Source organism: Meriones unguiculatus, chromosome 14 (genome assembly GCF_030254825.1).
Source record: "Meriones unguiculatus strain TT.TT164.6M chromosome 14, Bangor_MerUng_6.1, whole genome shotgun sequence".
Lineage (NCBI taxonomy): Eukaryota > Metazoa > Chordata > Mammalia > Rodentia > Muridae > Meriones > Meriones unguiculatus.
Genome location: NC_083361.1, coordinates 75,369,470 through 75,388,964, shown reverse-complemented (window position 1 = coordinate 75,388,964; position 19,495 = coordinate 75,369,470).

Here is a 19,495-nt window from a genome sequence, read left to right as displayed (position 1 = left end):
GATCTTCTGAGGAGATGACACAGCTACAAAGCGTGCTCAGTTATAACAGCTCATTGCCTGGTTCCCAGGAATCACTTCCTGGCATTTCACAGGTCTTTGTGTCACACAGATCTCTCTGCATGGATGTCATCAGAACTTAAGATCACAAACAACTTTCAGAATCTCTCCTTGAGATGATCTGGAAGCAATCTATATTATTAATGCATATGTGGCTGGAAGGTCAGTATGGCTATAAGAATTCTAGTGATACTCTAAAGACTTAAGTTCATCCCTGGCTCAGGCTTGAGATGAGTCGCTTCTCAGTTTTATCTGTTTTTACCTCTGTAAAATAAAAAGAGTCTAAAAATAAATGGTACCTTGCAGCTTCTCCAGATTAAAATCCTTTAATTCTACATAGCACACAATTGTAAATTGCTTAAAAGAAAAAAAGTGGGTAGTTTCTGATAGATAATGGATTAAAATAGATTCCTGAATGTGGTGGCCTACACGAATCATGGCTGTGTAACAGGTCCTGAGACCTTAGCACAACTGGTACCATATTAGAGGAACCATTCTGACCTTAAATCTAGCAAGTAGGCTCCACCACATGCGAAAACAGGAACAAAGACTGAATCCATCAAAGAGTCCATATTTCCAGGATCCAGGAAAGTCCCTCAATGGACTAACCTTGCTGTTTGGCTTCTGCAGTTTATCACTGTTCTTGCTAACCAAAGCGTGGCAGCCAGGATGTGGTTTTTGTGCATAAAAGGCAAGGGACAGTGAAGGGCTACATGGCTTGGGCGAGTTCACCGTGCAGTCACTGACTAGCAATACAGACCTTCTATTCAGCTTTAAGAATGTCCATGTATGCTCTCTGGTAGAATTACCTCACAACAGCTAATTTTTCAGCTGAGGGATGACAGCTTTGGCTGGTCTCACCTGGGCTCACAGGGGTAGCAGCAGGCAGAAGGACTTGGATGAATTTAGGACACCTCAGATGGTTTTACTCAAGTGCTAGGTGCTGCTTTCTCTAGAGAGACTCAGTCCTGTTCCCTGTGACCTCTCATCTTCCAGGAGAACAGGCTTATTCATGATGTCATGGGCTTGGCACCCTTAGAGAATGGGTATAAAATCATATGAAAATGTCTAGGCTCCCAAGCTTGCTTTATATCACTTTGTTTGTATTCTATTTGTCAAAGAAAGTCACAGGAGCAGCTCAGCTTTAAAAAGTGGAGCAACTCACACTATGTCTTGATGAGGTCGACGATGACACACTGAGAGGAGTCATGGGAACAGGGAAGCGTGATTCATGGCTGGTCATTATTACTGTGCGCCTCCATATTATTTTTGTCTGGAAATGCTTTTAATCTACCAATAAAGAGTTCAGTCTTTGGGTTCTGTTGACTTCAAATCCTACCAGTGACATTTACCATCCCTGTGCCATTTGGTCGAAAAACTCAAATCATTCTGTAAACTGTTTTCCAGTAGGTAATTTGAGGAGGATAATAACGTGGGTGCAATAATTAAATGTGGTCATGTCTGAAAGCTCTAACCAACTTTAAATGTGTCCTAAAACTCTCTGCTTTTACCACAAAACTGGCTTTCCTGAAGGAGGTGAGAGAAAACTGCTTCGTTCCTCAACTAAAGGCATCAACCTGTTCCATCCTTCCCAACAGCAGAGCCAGTTAACTAACTATAATCTCATAAAGGTTTGAATATGGAGGTTTTTAAACACCCTGTTGTAAACACTGTCCACAGAATTCAAACACACACATTCAGGGAAAGGCTTAGTTTGGGGCAGTGACTTTAAAATGAAGGATGTGCCCCACGGCTTCAGTGAGTGTCTGGCATAAGTGGCCCCTATTGCTGCATGGCCGGCCTTGGCTCCTGACTGCCTGGCTGAGGGTGGTTCTGGATGAAAGCAAACTTCTGTCCATGGAACCTCAGCCTCATTTGCACACAATAGACCACAACTTAATGATTTTAGCTTCCTTAGGGACTTGGATGATGGAGGTTGGAAGACAACCTCAGATGGCTCGTATTCTCCAATATGCTGCTAACTGCCTGATGCAGATCCCCCCCCCCATTAAGGCATATTTATAACTTGTTATCTAGAACATGTAAGTGAAGCTTTCTCTAAGGTCATTAAACATGTCCTCCTGTGTGACAGAGTATTGGAGCTAGGTCAGCATCATGACATGGGGTAACTGGGAAAGCTTACAGAGCTTCAGTTGTGTTCTCTACAAAATGAGGCAGTTCTGTTTACCTTGCAAGAGTGCTGTAAAGTTAAGAAGTAAGTGTGTAAAGTACTCAGGGCAGAGCATGAATATTAGGGGAATTAAAGTGCCCAAGAGTGCCTAGCACATGATAGATTTAAAAAAAAATCATTTCCTACATTTAATCTTCATTGTCACCTTGACTGGATTTGGAGTCACCATCAAAAGACACTACAGAGTGTGTCTATGAGGGTGTTTCCAGAGATGTTGAACTGAGGAAGGATAGTCTACCCAAAATGTGAGAAGCAGCGACTGGTGGGTTGGGGATTTTGAATCTGAACTAGTGAGAAAGTGATTTGAGCATCAGCATCCATCTCTCTCTGATTCCTGACTGTTGAAGCTATATGACCAGCCACCCCACACTCCTGCTGCCGTCGTTTCGTCGTTTTGATGAAATGCGCCCCCGAACCATGAGGCAAAATTCATTCTTCCTTCCTGAAATTGTTTTTGACAGATATTCTGTCACAGTAATACTAAAAGGAAATCCTTTCTAGCACCAGGGGGAATTTTTTTAAATTTAATTAATTAATTAATTAATTAATTTTACATCCTGATTGAAGCTCGCCTCCTCCCAGTCTCCCTTTCACACACTTTTACCCTCCATCCTCCCATCTCTCCTCAGAGAGGGAGGAGGTTCCCCATGGGCACTAAGTCACAACAGAACTAGGCCCATCCTCCCCCTCTGAGAACAGACAAGGCACCCCAGTTAGCGGAATGGGATCTAAAGGTGGGGCTCAGGATTAGAGAGGACCCCTGCGCCAGCTGATGGGGGACCCACATGAAGACCAAACTGTTAATCTGCTACACATGCACAGGGGGCTAGGACTATTCCATGTATGCTCTTTGGTGGTTCAGTCTCTACGAGCCCTCATGGGCCCAGCTAGGTTAGCTGACCCTGTAGGTCTTCTTGTGGAGTCCTTGACCCCTCCAGCTCCCTCAGTCGTTCCCCCAACTCTTCCATATGACTCCCCAAGCTCTGCCTGATGTTTGGCTGTGTATCTCTCCATCTGTTTCCATCAGCTGCTGAGTGAAGCCTCTCATAGGAGCTATGCTAGTCGTGCTAGTTATGTTACTGTCTACAAGCATAGAGTAACGTTAATAGTGTCTGGAATTGGTTCTCTCCCATGGGATGGGTCTCAAGTAGGGCCAGTCTTTGGCTGGCCATTCCCTCAATCTTTGCTCCATCTTCGTCCCTGCACATCTTGTAGGCAGGACAACCTTTGGGTCTAAGGTTCTGTGGGTGGTTGGTGTCCTTATCTCTCCACTGGAAGTCCTGCCTGTCTACAGGAGGGGGCCACTTCAGGCTCCATCAACTAGGAATCTCAGCTGGGTGACCTCATAGACTTCCTGGGGTCCCCCATCCCAGGTCTCTGGCCAATACCAGAGATGCCTCTACCTCTTATTTCCATTCTCTCAACAGCAGACCCCTACCTACTTACTCCTAATTCTCACCCCTCCCCATCCCCTCTCCTTCTCAGTTCCTTCCCTTCACCCACCTCCAATGCCTATTTTATTTCCCCTTCTGGGTGAGACTCAAGCAATCCTCCTTCAGGCCAGCCCTTCTTGTTACTTAGCTTCTTAGGTTCTGTCGATTGTTTCCTGTACTTTATGGTTAATTTAAATCCATATGTAAGTGAATACACACCATGCTGGTCTTTCTGGGTTACCTCACTCAGGATAATCTTTTCTAGTTTCATCTACTTGCCTGCAAATTGCACGATGTCTTTGTTTTTAATAGTTAAATACTATTCCATTATTTAAATGTATCACAATTTCTGTAATCCATTCTTTGGTTGAGGGACATCTAGGTTGTTTCCAGTTTCTGGCTATTATGAATAAAGCTGCCATGAACATAGTTGAGCAAGTGTCCTTGTGGTATCATGGAGCATGTTTTGAGTAGATGCCCTGGAGTGGTAAAGCTGGGTCTTGAGGTAGATCTATTTCCAATTTTCTGAGAAACTTGCAGGTTGTTTTCCACAGTGATTGTACAAGTTCGCACTTCCACCAGCATTGGAGGGGCATTTCCCTCACTGTACATCCTCGACACCATAACACCAAGGGGGAATTTAAGCCCGACAGTTTTCATTCATTTTTGGACAAACTAAATGTATTTGACTCCATTGGTAGAATAAAGTAGCATTACATCACAAAACACTTAGGATTATGAAATTTTAAGTATATTAATCAAAATGGAACCATTTATGACAATTTTCAGAAGTAGTTATGCTTTTACTTCATCTTTCTTTGTGTGGGTGTGTGTATGCTGTGGATCTCATGTGGAAGTCAGAGAACAACTCTTCATAACCAGTTCTTTTCCTCTGGATGTGAGTCCTGGGGTCGAGCTCAGGCGGTTGGACTTGGTGTTAAATAGTGCCATACTGAGCTGTCTCATCAGCTCTCAACAGTAATGATGTTTCATAGTACATTTATTTTCACCTAAAGATAACTTCCAAAAGCTGCAGCCATGGCTCAGTAGGCAAAAAAAAAAAAAAAAAAAAAAAGTGTTTGCTGTAGATGCCTAATGACCTGCGCCTCCATAAGAGTGAGTATGCATTCCAGTTCTAGAGAGAAGAAGGGAGGGAATGGAGATGGCCAACCCCCAATGGCTTCCTGTGACAAATTCGACCAACATGAAAAGATGAGTGACTGTTTCAAAACAGTAAGCTAGTTAACGAAGTGGGGAATAGTAGAGGCAGACACCAGGCATTGCTATCTGGTCTCTACACACATGGATGACTCTCTCTCTCTCTCCCTCCTTCCCCCCTTGCTCCACACACAGTTAAATTTTTTTCCCTCACATCTTCTGGTAACTTAAAAGATTTAGACTGACTATAAGTCAAGTTAATGGATGTCCATCAGATACCTAGACAGGAGTAGACTACCGAAAGAATATCACTAAATATAACTTAGAGTTTATATATTCGTACTTTTTTCTCTGTCTCTTGTTTTTGCAGCAGGGTTGCGCTGTACCCTCTAGATCGCCCTGGAACCATCATCCCCTGGCTCAGCCTTCCAAGTGCTGAGGTTACAGGTGTGAGTCACCATATCTGGCTGCTTCATATGTTTGCATGTCTGTGCATACGCATATGTATTTCATCAGTGAACGTGATTTTGCCACTTTGAGAAGTTGTGCTATAAAAAAAATGTATAGTGGATATTCAAAGATTCACAACAAGGAATTTTGTCAAGAAAACTGACTAAGGTGTAACTGGTCTGGTCTAGTTATATTCAGGTTTTTAACCTATTTTGCATTTCTTTGTACTTCTGGGTGATGGATATGCAAACTGCCTTGTCTGATATAAATAAATTGACTTATTACTTACCTGAGGGGGAATCTAGTTTGGTTATCTATCTCTGTGTTGAACTGAATCTCGTCATCTTGCCCCAACTATCAGTCCCTCCCAACTTTTCAGTTCTTCCAGATTTCTTCAATATTTGGCTACAACATACCAAACTAACTTTTATGATTTATTGTCCATCTCCAAGGATTATTTCTGGGGACAGAAAAACCCCAGCGGGAGAGCTTTATAAGGTCTATCTCTCATGCATGTGATTTAGAGTCAGACCACTGCTCACATGATTGAAGAATTACGCAGGCACAGAGTACACTGTCCTCCCCCCTCTGTGCATTCACCACCAACTCCACACCATGCTCCATGAGAAGGAAAAGATACCCGATAACCACGGTACTCAAATAAGGTCTTAGGTAATAAGAGAGGGTAACTGGTTTTCCAACCTAGAGAATACCCACAGGAAGATGGAGGATAAGGAACCAGGAGACCAGGGAAGATTCCCTAGGAGACTCTGCCTTCTGCCTGGTGACCTGGAGGGGAGAAAGAAGAAAGGAGTGATTTCCTTCACTCAGCCTTACACGAAGACTTAGGGATATAGTGAAATGCTTCATAAAACCACATTAAGGCCAGTAAAAGGCAAAATGGTCATCCAGACATCTTGAGATCCCTTGCACACTTTCCTTAAATACCAGAGACTCAAACCCCTAGTGACCTTTCCTCAAGCCTCTGGTCTTACCTCTGAAAGTTATGTCCTAAAGATAGCCAAATGCAGTCTCCAGGCTTGTGAGGGAAGAGAGTTTAGGATGGTGATCTGAGTGGAGGCCTTCACACTGAGGGCCTTCAAGTCTCTAGAGTTCTCAGGAAGAAATGTACAGCCTCAACATGGATAAGAAATGAGCCAAAAGAGATAAATGGAGTTCTGGTCACTAGTACCAATCCAAGTAGAACTACCTAATTTTATCGGGTGTTGTTTGTTGTTTTGCTTTTGCATTTGCAGATGAACTTCTATTTGCCAAAATTATTTCAATGCTGGGAAAACTATTATTATGCTTCTGAGCCCCTAAATATATCTCAATTTCTCTTTCCCTTCCCTGTGCCCAGATACCTGGTAGATGCTGAAAGTGGATGTGATGCACGCCAGTTTCTGGTTCCTTGCTAACACAGAAGATTGCTTTAGTAAACAGAAGTGGGGAAAGCCTGTACCAATAACCATGTTTTTGAGGAAGAAATTTACGGTCTGCTTGGCCTGTACGGTGGACCTCTCACCAAAGATTGGGAGCTAGAAACGACCCTTTCCCCTGAGTTCTGGGTGCCTCTGTCTTCTTTTCATTTTCTCAGTTCTTTTTTCACTACTTCCTGTGGATGATATCTCCTCAGGATCCTGATTCCAGCTGGAATGAATGCTCTCATGGGTCTTATCTTAATATTTCATAGGGAGCTCCCAAGTGGCTAACTCTGCAGGGGACAGGCAACTCTTCTTTGAGCCTTCTTAGAGCTTCTTCAGCCTTTCTTAGAGCTCCTATCCTGTGGACACAACCAACGCCTAGAACATTTTCTTAAACATTTTGACTCTTTCCATTGCAAGACTGAAAAACAGTGCTTGAGTTTGCTTGTGAGAACAAATGCTCCCCAGGGATTAATGAGAATAACTTCATTCTTCAAGATGGAATCATCATGAGTGTGAATGCAACTTTATTCTTTTATGTTTAAAGTGGCTGCTATTATCATAACTCTTTTATAATGATATGGGAGGGTTGTACCAGGATTTCCCTAATAAAAATATTTTTGACCTCATTTGTAGGAAGTTCAGTTATAACATTTTTATAGCTGATTAGAACATGGTGTTTATCTTGATCCCTGACCCACAGACAAAGTCTATTCTTGGGCTAGACAATGTGCTTTTCCATAATAGAGAGATTTGAAGTTCTAATAACTAGCCTGGGGGCAAAGACAGAATCCTTAGGGCAAATGCTGTGTGCAGGAAGAATTTGGAATCTAAAAGTAGATAACATGGCTGCTATAAATATTTCCTCTAATGTTTCCACAACACCTTAGTGAAATCTACATTGCTCAATCACACTTTTTTTTTTTTTTGGATGTTGACATTCATATCTAGTTCAGTCATCCTTGGTGCAGACCTGGAAGAAAATGAAACCTGTGTATGTGTTGGGGGTGGGGGCCAGACCTGAGATTCCTAGTGTTCAGAAAGCAAATATCAGTGAGGAATAGGTAAGGCTCCTCAGGCTGTGACATTAGAGAAGTTAGGTTTATTTGAATCTTGTGAGTCAAATGAGCCTTACCTAATTTTAGTATTGTAGTCCGATAAATTATATTTGCAAAACCATTGCCTAAATTTCATTCTCCTTGGTGCAGGGGTACTCCTCTACTGAAGATTTTTCTTCACCATCTTTTCACTTTGCTCCTAAAATGACAACAGATCGCTTTCATAAACTTGGTAGCTAGACTGGAATTTTCAAAACAACTTAACATTAAAGGAATAAAAGTGAAAAGAGAATTAACAGTAGCAAAGCACTAATTTCCATGTTTGCATGCAGATGGAACACCAGGATTTTGAAAAATCTGACCTTCTCAGATCTCCACTGCACTCCTTGAAAATTCCAGTCTAGTTACCAAGTTTGTGAAAGGGATCTGTTGCGATTTTAGGAAGAAAAAAAAAACAAAAAAACGATTACTTTCTATTTGTTGGTATTATGCTATGGGCTCCATCTCATTTAATCGTCTAGGGGCCCTCTAGAGATTATTCTTATTTTACTAGTAAGGAAACTGTGTAATATGACATGCCAAGGTGACGTTTTTAGTCAGGGGTAGTAGCTAAGATCAAAGGCAGTCAGTATATTTCAACAGGCAGTAGAGCTCCCGTACTGAGACATATGCAAAATAATGATGATGATGATGATGATGATGATTGGTTTAGCATGCCAGTGCACCTAGTATATTAAAAAAACAAATCAGAGCTGTGCCAAGAAAACTCAATACAACTTTTTTGTTGTTGTTGAATCTGAGTGCCTATTAGAACAGAGAACCAACATGTATTCAGAGAGTGGAGAAAAGATATGCAATATTTGAGATAGAGGTTGGCCACTAAATTGATCCCAATAGTAGAATTGTTCTATTTCTGTCTTGAGGCACAGCACACTGGCTGCAATATGCCATCACCTTCAGCAGTTCAGTCATCATTTTCTCAAGGTTACTTCTCCCTGGGACAACAGAGTTGGCTTCTAACAGCAGAGTCTGAGTTTAAAACTGTTCCTAAATGGGAACTAAAAATGTAGCCCTTTTGCAATATTTTCTTATTTTTAAAAACTACCTCTTTGCTTTCCAAATTCTAACACCCAGAAAGAAATTAAAGAGAGATGTACAAACTATTAAATCTTTTCTGAGATTTACCTGAAAAAAAAAATCTGTATGATAGACCTTCATAGTCTTCACTGCACTCATCCAGGGTCCTTTGGATGGTAACTGAGCCCTGACTATATTCAAAGCCACCTTCAACAGTTGTCATTGCAATCACAGGAATGCCCAAAGCACATGTGAAAGTCAGAGGACAAGCCTGGGTATCAGTCCTCAAATTCCACCTTGTTGGGATCTCTTGTAATATTCATTGTTAGCTGGGTTATCTGACCCATCAGCTTCTCAGACTTCTCTTGTCTCTGACTCACATCTTGCCATGAGAGCAGTGGGATTACAGATGTCAGTGCTATGTCCAAGTTAGTGGGGGTTTTGAGGATCTGAATGTGGGTCCTCCTCTCTGCAGGACAAATATTTTGCCTGCTTTGATGTCTCCCCACCCTTGTCTTTGCTCTTCATCCCCAAACTGCTCAGTGTCACTGGGAAAACTCATGTAACAACTGTGACTAGTTTAGCTACAAAATCCCCCTTATCTAATCTCTGAAAGGACCCTGGTGCCGACGAGAAATCCTTACTAATCCTGGTTGCCTTCCATCATATGTCCCAGGACACCTTTTCCAAGCTTCCCCTTTTCTTAAGCTCTCAACCCATGTCAGCACCATGCTCTTCTTTCCTGGAGGACTCAGGCTATTGATTTACTTCCTGTCCCATGAAAAACCTCCCTGATCCTTCTTAGCCAGTATTTGCTCCTTCTCCAGAATTTGTGGGGGTGCTTTTCCCGCTCAGCCCCAGAAACACACGATTAGGTAAGACACGTGGGTAAGCTCAGGATCTTTGACTCCAAACCCACCTCAGTGCTTTTTCCACCACACCTCCTTCTGTTCCAATCCACGGGGACATACGAGCTGTTTTGTATCGTTGATTTGCTGTGATTCCCTCCCTCTTCCCTAAAACTACTGCCATGCAGTATTTTGAACATCTCTGAGTCGGATTTCAGTTATTTCCCCGTCTTGATTGTGTGTGCCACACCTCTCAAGGCTGGATCAACTGCATATTACATTTGTGTCACGGTGGTTTCTTTTTCATATTGCACACCCAGATAGGAAAAGAAACAGATCTGAAATCAGCCCCACCACAGATAAGCCAGTTCAAACCCCCTCCACTTGTTTAGATATCTTAGTTTATTCTAATCAGTCTTTTCAAATTTATGGTAAAATGTAATTTTTTTTTTAATTTTTGCCATTTTCAACATGCAGCTCAGCAGCTAAATACACTTGTGAACCCTATCCAATTCCAGAACAATTTCATCTCCCACAGTCAGAAACATCACACTCACGTCTCTTCCTCCAAGCCCCTTCCAACCCTCACCTCACTTCCCAGCCCCTTGAATCTGAACCTCTCTGTACCTCACATTAAGTGGTATGTAGTGTATGTCTTTTTATGCCTAGCTCATTTCACTTGGCTTTCTTCATGGTTCGTCCACGCTATTAAATGTATCCGAATTTGATTCCTTTTTAAGGCTGAATGAAAAGCTTCACTGAAAATGAAAACGACCGCAGAGAAAAGTGGTCTACATATGTAGACCACTCATCTGTTCATAGACACTTGGGTTGCCTCTGCCTTTTGGATTTTGTGAGCAATGCTATAAAGTTGCAAGTTCCTGCTTGGTTAATTTAGGCATGCTCAGAAGCAGATTGGCTTCACCACATGGCAAATGCGTGTTTAGTTTGCGGGCGGGGACTACCATACTGTTCTCTATTTTAACAGTTGCTGTACTGGTCTGCCTTGCCTCCAGCAATTCATAAGTCTTCTAATTTCTTCACATTCTCCCAACAGGTTATCATTTGTTCTGCTGATGATCCGTGGTGTTTGAGCACCTTCTGTTTGCTCACTAGGCGCCTGAATACTCCTTTGGAAAAATATCTATGCATGAGAGCAAGTCCTTTGCCCATTTTTAATCAAGATAGCTGAGATCTTTACTGTTGCAGTTATTGTCAATATAACTTTAAGTAAATATTTATTTTCTTTTTTAAATTTCAAAACTAACACATCATTTTTTTAAGCATTCAAAATCATATTTAATTCTACTACCTGGGAAAACAAAAGATGTCACATTTAAACTGTTCCTATAAGTAGTTTGAAGATTCTGTGTGTAAAAAGTAAACACAGTAAATCCACAGCAATGTTCTCTTTGCTATTTTAGGGTTCTAGTACCTGAAAGGCAATTTCTTCGGTTTGGTATACTTCCCGTATAAGTAGCATCATATTGTAGCTAACTCACTGTGTTTCTTTTTTCTTTAACGTCACCACAGCTACTTACTCACTTCCATGCTCATTCCATTCCTGTTCTTGCCAGATGAAACAAGATCAATATCCTTCCTTGAATATAAATCAGATTCCAAAAACAGTCCTCCAAAACAGTCGTTGTTTTTCTTTACAGCTGTTAACGTAAGTAGCCGCTTCTAACACCCATGAGTGCTTGTATCTAGTTCTGCTCATTCTGCGTCATCCTGATTCGGACTTCTCCCATGATGAACGTTCGCTCCCCAATCAGCATTTTCATTGCACTACCACAGTGTTTTCATTGCTGGACTCTGGGTTCAAACAGCAACTAGGGCAATTTTATGCTATTTAGACACTATTCCTTCATCTATAACTTCATGCATCATTTCCTGTCTTATCATCAGATATAAGAGCCATCTTCTCAACGTCCTCAACTGTGTGGCATTGAGTCTCACCTTTACAAATTCTTCATCTTATTTCAAGTTGTAGCAATGTAGGTTTTCTAGTGTTTCTCCTTTCCATAAAATGACAGCATTGCTATTACTGTGCTAACTTCCAAGGTGTGATCTTGATTTAATTATCCAAAAAATAAAATATTTAATCAAACTTTATTTAGCTACTGTACAGTGTATTCAACTAAATAATTGACATTTATAATACCTGGTGAATTAGGTATTATTTACTAAAATGTTTCATAGGTATGTACTATGTGTATAATAATAACAAAACTTTTCCTGAGTCTTCCAGAACTAGAACTATAAGCAATAAGCTGCTTTACATCTCCATTGCTCTGATTGTTCCGTATCCTGGCCTGGTTAAAACCTGGCTTTTTCCCTGAGGCCACCATTTCCCCTAAAAACTCTCAAGGATGTCTTTAAATATAAATGTAAGTATATTATTAATATTTTAAACTATTTTGCCCCCAGCCTCTGTAAAGCAAAACTCGTGTTGAGTTTTCACAGATGTCTGTGGTTGCCACGATCTGTGCTCATCCTTCCCTCACACTGAAGGCTTTCCTTGGGATCCCTACGTTGTCACCCTGCTTTTGTAATCTCTGGGTAGCGTCTTCATGCATGGGGGCAGACTCTCTAAATCCACGACCTCTCTGTTCTTTCTCTTTTTCACCTCTCGCCTCTACGAATGTCAACTCCCCGGGAATAATGTCAACTCCCGGGGTTACGACAACTCAGACCTTGCCCCTGATAGTGACTCCACCCTGATCCCAAACATTCCACTCCCTGATGAGCACCTCATCGGAGCTTCCAGCCCACGGACCCATCACTCTTCTACATACTGTACTTCACCCCTGGCCTCACATCCTTCCTCAAACGTTTTAAACCTTCCGCTGCAATCATCTCTGACTCTTATCTCCCTGCTCCACCCCACCCCTCTCCCGTTGTTTATACAAGAACTTCAGCATTCCTTGAACCACCCCGCTGCTCTTTCTGTTCTCCATTCAAGCCGTTGAAGACTTCTGGGTTGATGGAGGGCGCGCAATGCTAAGTTGGTTGGCTTCCCTTTAAATATGTGACCGCAAACATGAGCCAAACACTGCCTAGGAAACCTGTCAAACTTCCTCACATAATTCATTTCTCACTCAGCCACCAAACTTTTTCTTGTACTTTAAACTTCCCACATCTACCCTTGTCTCTTCTTTCTATTCAGGCACATCCTCCTCACGTTTTGAACTTTCTCTCTCAATTGTTTGTGATAGTGAATATAATAAAAATGCTAGGTGAATGTTTTCTATACTGGTTTTGAGAAAATAACAAGAAAACATCTTCACATTATTCAAAACAACTGTGAGTTTTAAAATTTTCCCATCCTCACCCAGTTTTGTTGGATTTGGAATGTACAGACTTGGAAGGATGGCCATTTGGCATGCAACCAGGGGAACCATAATTACCATGGAACATGAAGGTACTAATATCTAGTTGGTGGTTACAACAGAGTTTAGTTATTGCTCTTTGTATTTAGGCTATTTTCGGCTGTCCACTGATTGATCAGAAGTAGAGAAATTCCATTCCTGAGCCGTGTAGGGATGGCTCCTTGGTCAAGGCTCCCATCACCCTATGCTTTTCTCCCCTCTTATGACACTCACGGCCTGCGCTGTAACACTGAGTTCTGTGATCTCCTCCAGGGTCAATGAGTTGTTTTAGGGCAGGGCTATTGTCAGGTCAGCTGACTATCCAGTGTTAGTTAGCTAGCCATTAGTAAGACAGATACCAGGGAAAGTCAGCTTAAAGGAAGGTTGGTGTTGGTTCATGACTTCAGACGGTTCAGCCCATGGCCACTTAGCTCGGTTGGTTGTGGTAAGTCAGAACACAGTGGTGAGGAGTGTGCAGTGGAGCAGAGCAGCGCCTGCAAGGCACAGTAGGTAGCCTTGTGCTGGGGAGGGGCTAGAGAGATCCCACAGGTGACAGAGAAGCAGAGCTTATTAACTCTCAGCACCAATGGGAGAGGGGTTGTGGTGGTCTGGGCAGGCCTGTAGGTTATTGAGCTACTAAAGCAAATGAACTGTCAGAGCAAAGACGGGGGACGACGGTCTTAGTCACTGAGTCACCTGTTTCCTAAAGGATAAACCCTGTCCCACAGTTGCCATCTTATCTAGACTGTGTCAAAGCCTTCAGAGATCTCCTGCCTCCCTCTCTACCCTTCCCTCTCACCATCGCCTTCCCTCCTACTTTCACACAGCCCCACCCAATATTTCCCATACAATGCTCTCTCTCACACTCTGATTAAGGGCTATGGGTTAAATTTGCTTTGATTCTTGAAATACCTTTGTTCTTTCCTCCTGTTTTCTTTCTTAAAATTTATTTATTTATTTATTTGTTTGTTTGTTTGTTTATTTATTTATTTATTTATGACAAGGTTTCTCTGTGTCTAAGCAGCCCTGGCTGTCCTGGACCTCAGTTTGTAGACCAGGCTGGCCTTGGACTCACAGATATCCGACTGCCTCTGCCTCCCAATTGCTGAAATTAAAGGTGTGTGTCACCATGTCCGGTTTCTTAAGGGGGGAAAAAACAACTAGCAATTATGAACCTGAGCCTATATAGAAATGAAACTATCGGGCGGCAGAAAGAAGAAAGTGCGTTATCCTGCTTGGCTCTCAGCCTACATCACCAACAAAGCGGCAGAGTGCCATCCTCGATGTTCATGCCACTCCTCCATCTGTCTGCTCACGCCCATTAGAGCTCCTCCAAAACTGAAGCTTCTGACAGGCACAGGCACAGAACTAGAAAGGGAGGCACCGCTTTGGCACTGGACCTTAGGTGGTTTCTGCAATTTTCTAATGTTAACCATTATCAATCCATCCAACTTTTAATTTTTTGAGTGCTGTATATTCAACAGACAATTGGATTTATTTATTTATTTATTCATTTATCTATTTATTTGTTTGTTTATTTATTTCCTGGGTTTGGCTCCTAAATTACCCACCCAGATTTATTTTTCCTGTGAAAAGAGAGTTGGAAACATTTCAAAGTAAGTTTTGAAGGAATTGTTCGAGCTCTCTTAAGATCCGGGATGGGAAGTGAGCAAGCTTTCTGCATAGCTCCTTCTCTCCCATCCCATCAGTAACAAAATGGACGGTCTCCTGTAGTCCTGCAGAGAGTTCACACATAGCCTACCCCACAAAAGTCACACTAAGGGACCTTCTCACACTCCACCACTCACTCCCTCTCTCCCATTCATTCATTCATTCATTCAGTCAGCCAGTCTCTAGCTCAAAAAAATAAAGAGTTTATGTACATATCAGGCATGATAGCAGTTGCGGTTCATTAAATTCAGGCTCCCTTCCTTGGTCTCTCCTCTTTCAATCACTTGACAGAAACACTGTAATAAAGGAATAGAGCACAGATCTCAAAATTGTCTTCCTCTTGCCCATGTCCCTAGGCTTCGCAGTGCCTGATTAGAAAGCTGCTAACTGAGAAATAAACCACTCCTTCTCTACCATTTATCAGGATCCTCATGGACATCAGCGCTTGTTCTAGGGCTATTCTGAAAGCAATGAAGGTCATGAGGCTTCCAGGCCTTGCAGATACGGCCACTACATTGCAGCTAGCTGCAGCCTCCTAGGAGATGTGGCTATAGGGCCTGCTTATTGTGGCAATTTACACCCAGCCCTGGCCAGACTGGTGATAATGAATGCACACCCAGGCAATCAAGAACAGGAGAATGATTTTTTAACCAAAGAGTATTTCACAGTCTTCTCTGCGACAGGTGAGAATTCCTGGCATATTTACTTGCTTTGTAGGATGCTAAGGCAGCATTTAGGTGTTGTGTGCACTGTCTGAAGAGTGGACGGCTCAGATCAGGCAGATGGCTCATGCTATGACTTGAGCCACTATCCCGTTTCAAACAGAATCCATTTCAGAAATGATTTAAAGGAGGAGAGGCTTATTTTGGCTCACGGCTTCAAAGGGTTGCAGTCCACAACAGCAGGGCAGGCATAGGGGAGTGACACAGGCCAAAATGGTAGGGACCTGTAGCAGGGCCTTGTCATCCATAACAGTGGAACAGGAAGCAGGCAGTAGCAGAAACTTAGGGGTAGGGCAAAACCAAAACAGAATGCCCACACCTTAAAGGCCTGGTCCTGGTGGGCAGTGTGCACGCAGAAGGCAAAAGACAGATTTGTGTGCTGGTCCTCGGGTTTCTTCCTACAGCCCTTGTTCGAGACATTTCCATATAAGCTGGGCCAGTTGGCCCATTAGCTTCCAGGGATCTTTTATTCTCTGCCTCTAATCACTCCTTTGGGGAATTTCAGGCCTGTGCCTTGCTATTCACATGGGTTCTGCAATTCGGGAGTCATACTTTGTGAGGGCGAGTGCTTTACTGGATGAGCTATGTCCTCAGCTCTAAGAATTCCAAATCATCATATTGTTTGAATCATGGCATCTAACCGTTCTGAGGCTATTGTGAAATTACATGAATAACTAAAGTTACTCTTTTGGGAGAGCAAGTTTGGATTGAGTTTTTACCCACTTCCACAGCAAGATACTTGACTTCCTTTCTCTACCAAGTGGCTTGCACATCAGTTACCAAAAGCTATGGTTTCTCTCTTTAAGACATCTCAAACGCAACCTATCATCTTCACTCAATCCCAGCTAAGATTCTGTAAAGCATTTGTTTGAATGTTCAAAATCTTAGTCCCCCAGCTTTTTCTCCCCCACCTCCTCGATCCCTTCTCAGAAGCTGCTGGAGTAATCCTCAGAGAGCAGAGGTGTAATAATGAAGGTACTTTGACATCATCGACAACGTTTCACGGTCTCACCATTCCCTACAGAATTAAGTTCAAATTCAAGTTCCTTGGCCTGACCTCCCTCCCATGCCCTCGTTAGTCCAGCTGTGCTCTCTGCCTTTCCCACTTCCAGTTTCTTCTACTTCTCCGGTTCTGATCCATATAAGGCATTCAAATCCTTGGAGAAGGTGTGATGTAAAACTCGAGTGAACTTGCTCTTCCCCAGCCCAGATCTTCCACTTTTCAGATCAAGTGACCCCTTGTCCACTTGATCTTAAAGCCTTCCCTAACTCACTACTGGAAACCGGGCCTGCACTCTCTGGACAGCTCCACAGCTGTGTTGCTCTACCCCGATGACTTACAGTACTTCCTCTTCTCTGTAAATTTTGTTTTAGCTTTAGCTGGGTAATGTAGCTAGCCTGTCTAGACCTCTCCCCCACTAGACAGCCATTCTTCTGCCACAGCTGTATTTCAGATTCGCATTGTACATATTCCCTCTCCTCCTAACATTTTATACACATTTATCTAATCAGTATAAATGAAGGAGTGAAGAGGTTGTTTAATGATTTCTTTCTTTCGTTTTTTTTTTTTTTTTTTTTTTAAGTCAAAGCCATTTTATATAACCCAGGCTGGCCTTAAAGTTATGCTCCTCCTACTTTAGACTCCTAAATTCTGGGATTATAGGCATGTGTCACCGTAACTAGTTTATTTTTTAACTTAAAATTTGAAGAACACCAATAAATACATAACTAAATAAATAAGTAAATCAACAAACGTTGCCTACTCATCTACCTTAACTTTAAATAAACCTTCTACCGAAGTTCATGAAGATGCCAGAAAATTGGCATTCTTAGGCACTATTATAAATTTCATGTTCCCCCTATCTTGCCCTATAAATATTCTTGCCTAAAACTAAAAGTTAGACAACTCTTTTTCAAATCTCTTACAAATTCTAAATTATTGTTGCTGAGCTCAGGAAGCATACATAAGTGTAATTTAAAAGCTGTCTGAGTCATGTCAACAGGAGAAGGAGCACGCATCCAAGTAGAAAGCTGTGTCATAGCAACTGCTTCCACAGAGATGAAATCACTGCTATCTCTCAACAGCCCTGTGAGATCAGCAAAGTAACCCCGTTCAAAACAATGTGCACATGGTAACAGGTAAGAGGGGCTAAGCAGCTAGCCAGTTTTCATATCTAAACAGTGGACGGGACTAGTACTAGAGCTCAGTATTTCTGGCCCTACGCCGAGCTCTTCCAGCTGCCCTCTACACTTGCTACCCTGGGTTAACAGGGGTAGCTTCATTTCCTCACCAGTCATTGATTGATGAAGGGACACCTGACCACTGGGTTCCAGCCATTGCAGTATAAGAGTGGAATAGAGAATAGTGGAATTTTTCTTGTTCCTAACCAGCCTTCCTTTCCATTTCTCCTAGACGGAATTGTATAAAGTCTTTGCTTCTGTTACAGCCCCCATCCTGCTCCACGGCTGTGGGTAGAGCCAAGACAGCTGAGAGACAAGTCCAGCAAAGCAAACTTGAAGACTTGAGTTACCCTCACCTGGAGTCACCCTGTCCTTGAATTTCTTGATATGGGAGATAATTTATTTCCACATTCTCTTTGGCCCTCATGTCTCTTGTGTGCGGAGGCATAACAACAGAAAGCGTTAAACAGTAGTTTGTATATTTGGGGTAGAGATTCTTGAATCTCAGTTTTCTTTCTAACACTCCAAACTGGGAATCTCATTGTTTGGAGTTTGGGATTCTTCCCAATAAAAAGAAGGGCATGAGTTTGATCGTGCTCAGTGTAGCTGGCAAATGCTGCAAGGAGCAAGAATCACTTGGTGCAAGGCGGTTTACAAGCGCCCGCCATTGGTCTTCCAACTTTATCAAAGCTACATGCTTTTTATGCTCTTTAGACTATAGCTTTACACAAAACATTCTTTATTAATTCCCTCATCCTTTCTTCTCTTGTCAGAGAGGAATTGGGTAAATCAAAGGTAAATTCTTAGATTAAAAATACAAACCTCTAAATGAACTTCATTTCCCTAAAGCTCCGAGATCACTGGGCAGGGCTGGGCAGGGGATAAAAGGCTTGATAATAAAACTGGATTGGAGGTGGGTTTGGAGAGCTGCTACCAAGACGGGAATTTGCCTTGAAGACAGCAATGAATTCTTCAAAGAATAGTCTAGCAAATCAAAGTCTTGTCATTTATTTGTTTTTAATTTTCCTGCAGAAAGGTTTTTAAGGATTTAGTAGTGCAATTTTACTGCATTATAAGGAAGACAGCAACGGGGGCGGGGGGAGTTGCTATCTCTTGTCTTGCAGGACAGGCTATCTTAGATAATCCAGAGCTCCTTATCCTATGGGACAAGTTCCAACTCACCTAGTAAATTCCGGAAAACCCACATACTACCAGATCTCTCTCTCTCTCTCTCTCTCTCTCTCTCTCTCTCTCTCTCTCTCACTGTACATACAGGCCAATAATAAAACAAAATTTTTTATAACTTAGGCACAGTAAGAGACTAGTAATGGTTAATAATAGAATCGTTCAGTTATGACAGTGATTTATATGAATGGGGCTCACACTTTCTCTCGAAAATATCTTTTTGTGCACTCACCTTTTCATTTAAATGGAGTGTTTTATAGCTTCTCTTTGTCATATCCAAATTGACAGCTTACTATTTTTGCATTTTGAGCCAGAATGTTATTTTTTATTTGCTTGTTTGTTGGGGGCCATTATTGAATTAAATACGGGTTACTTGAATACAATGCTGCTAGACTACTGAAACAGTTGCGCTGATACCTGAGAGAGCCACTAAGTGATTTGGGGATTGGTAGCATATGTGACACAGATACGCCGGACAAAGTGATGATCGGTGCCCCAGACAGGGTGGAGTGGTCGGAGTCTCATCAGATTACTCTAAAATAGTGAGGAATTTAAAATGTGTACAGTGCTTATTTCTGAGATTTTCCATTTACTATTTTCAGACTTTAGTGAGCCATGAATAACTAAAATCCCAGAGAAAGACAGCATGGCTAAAGAGAAGCCATTGTA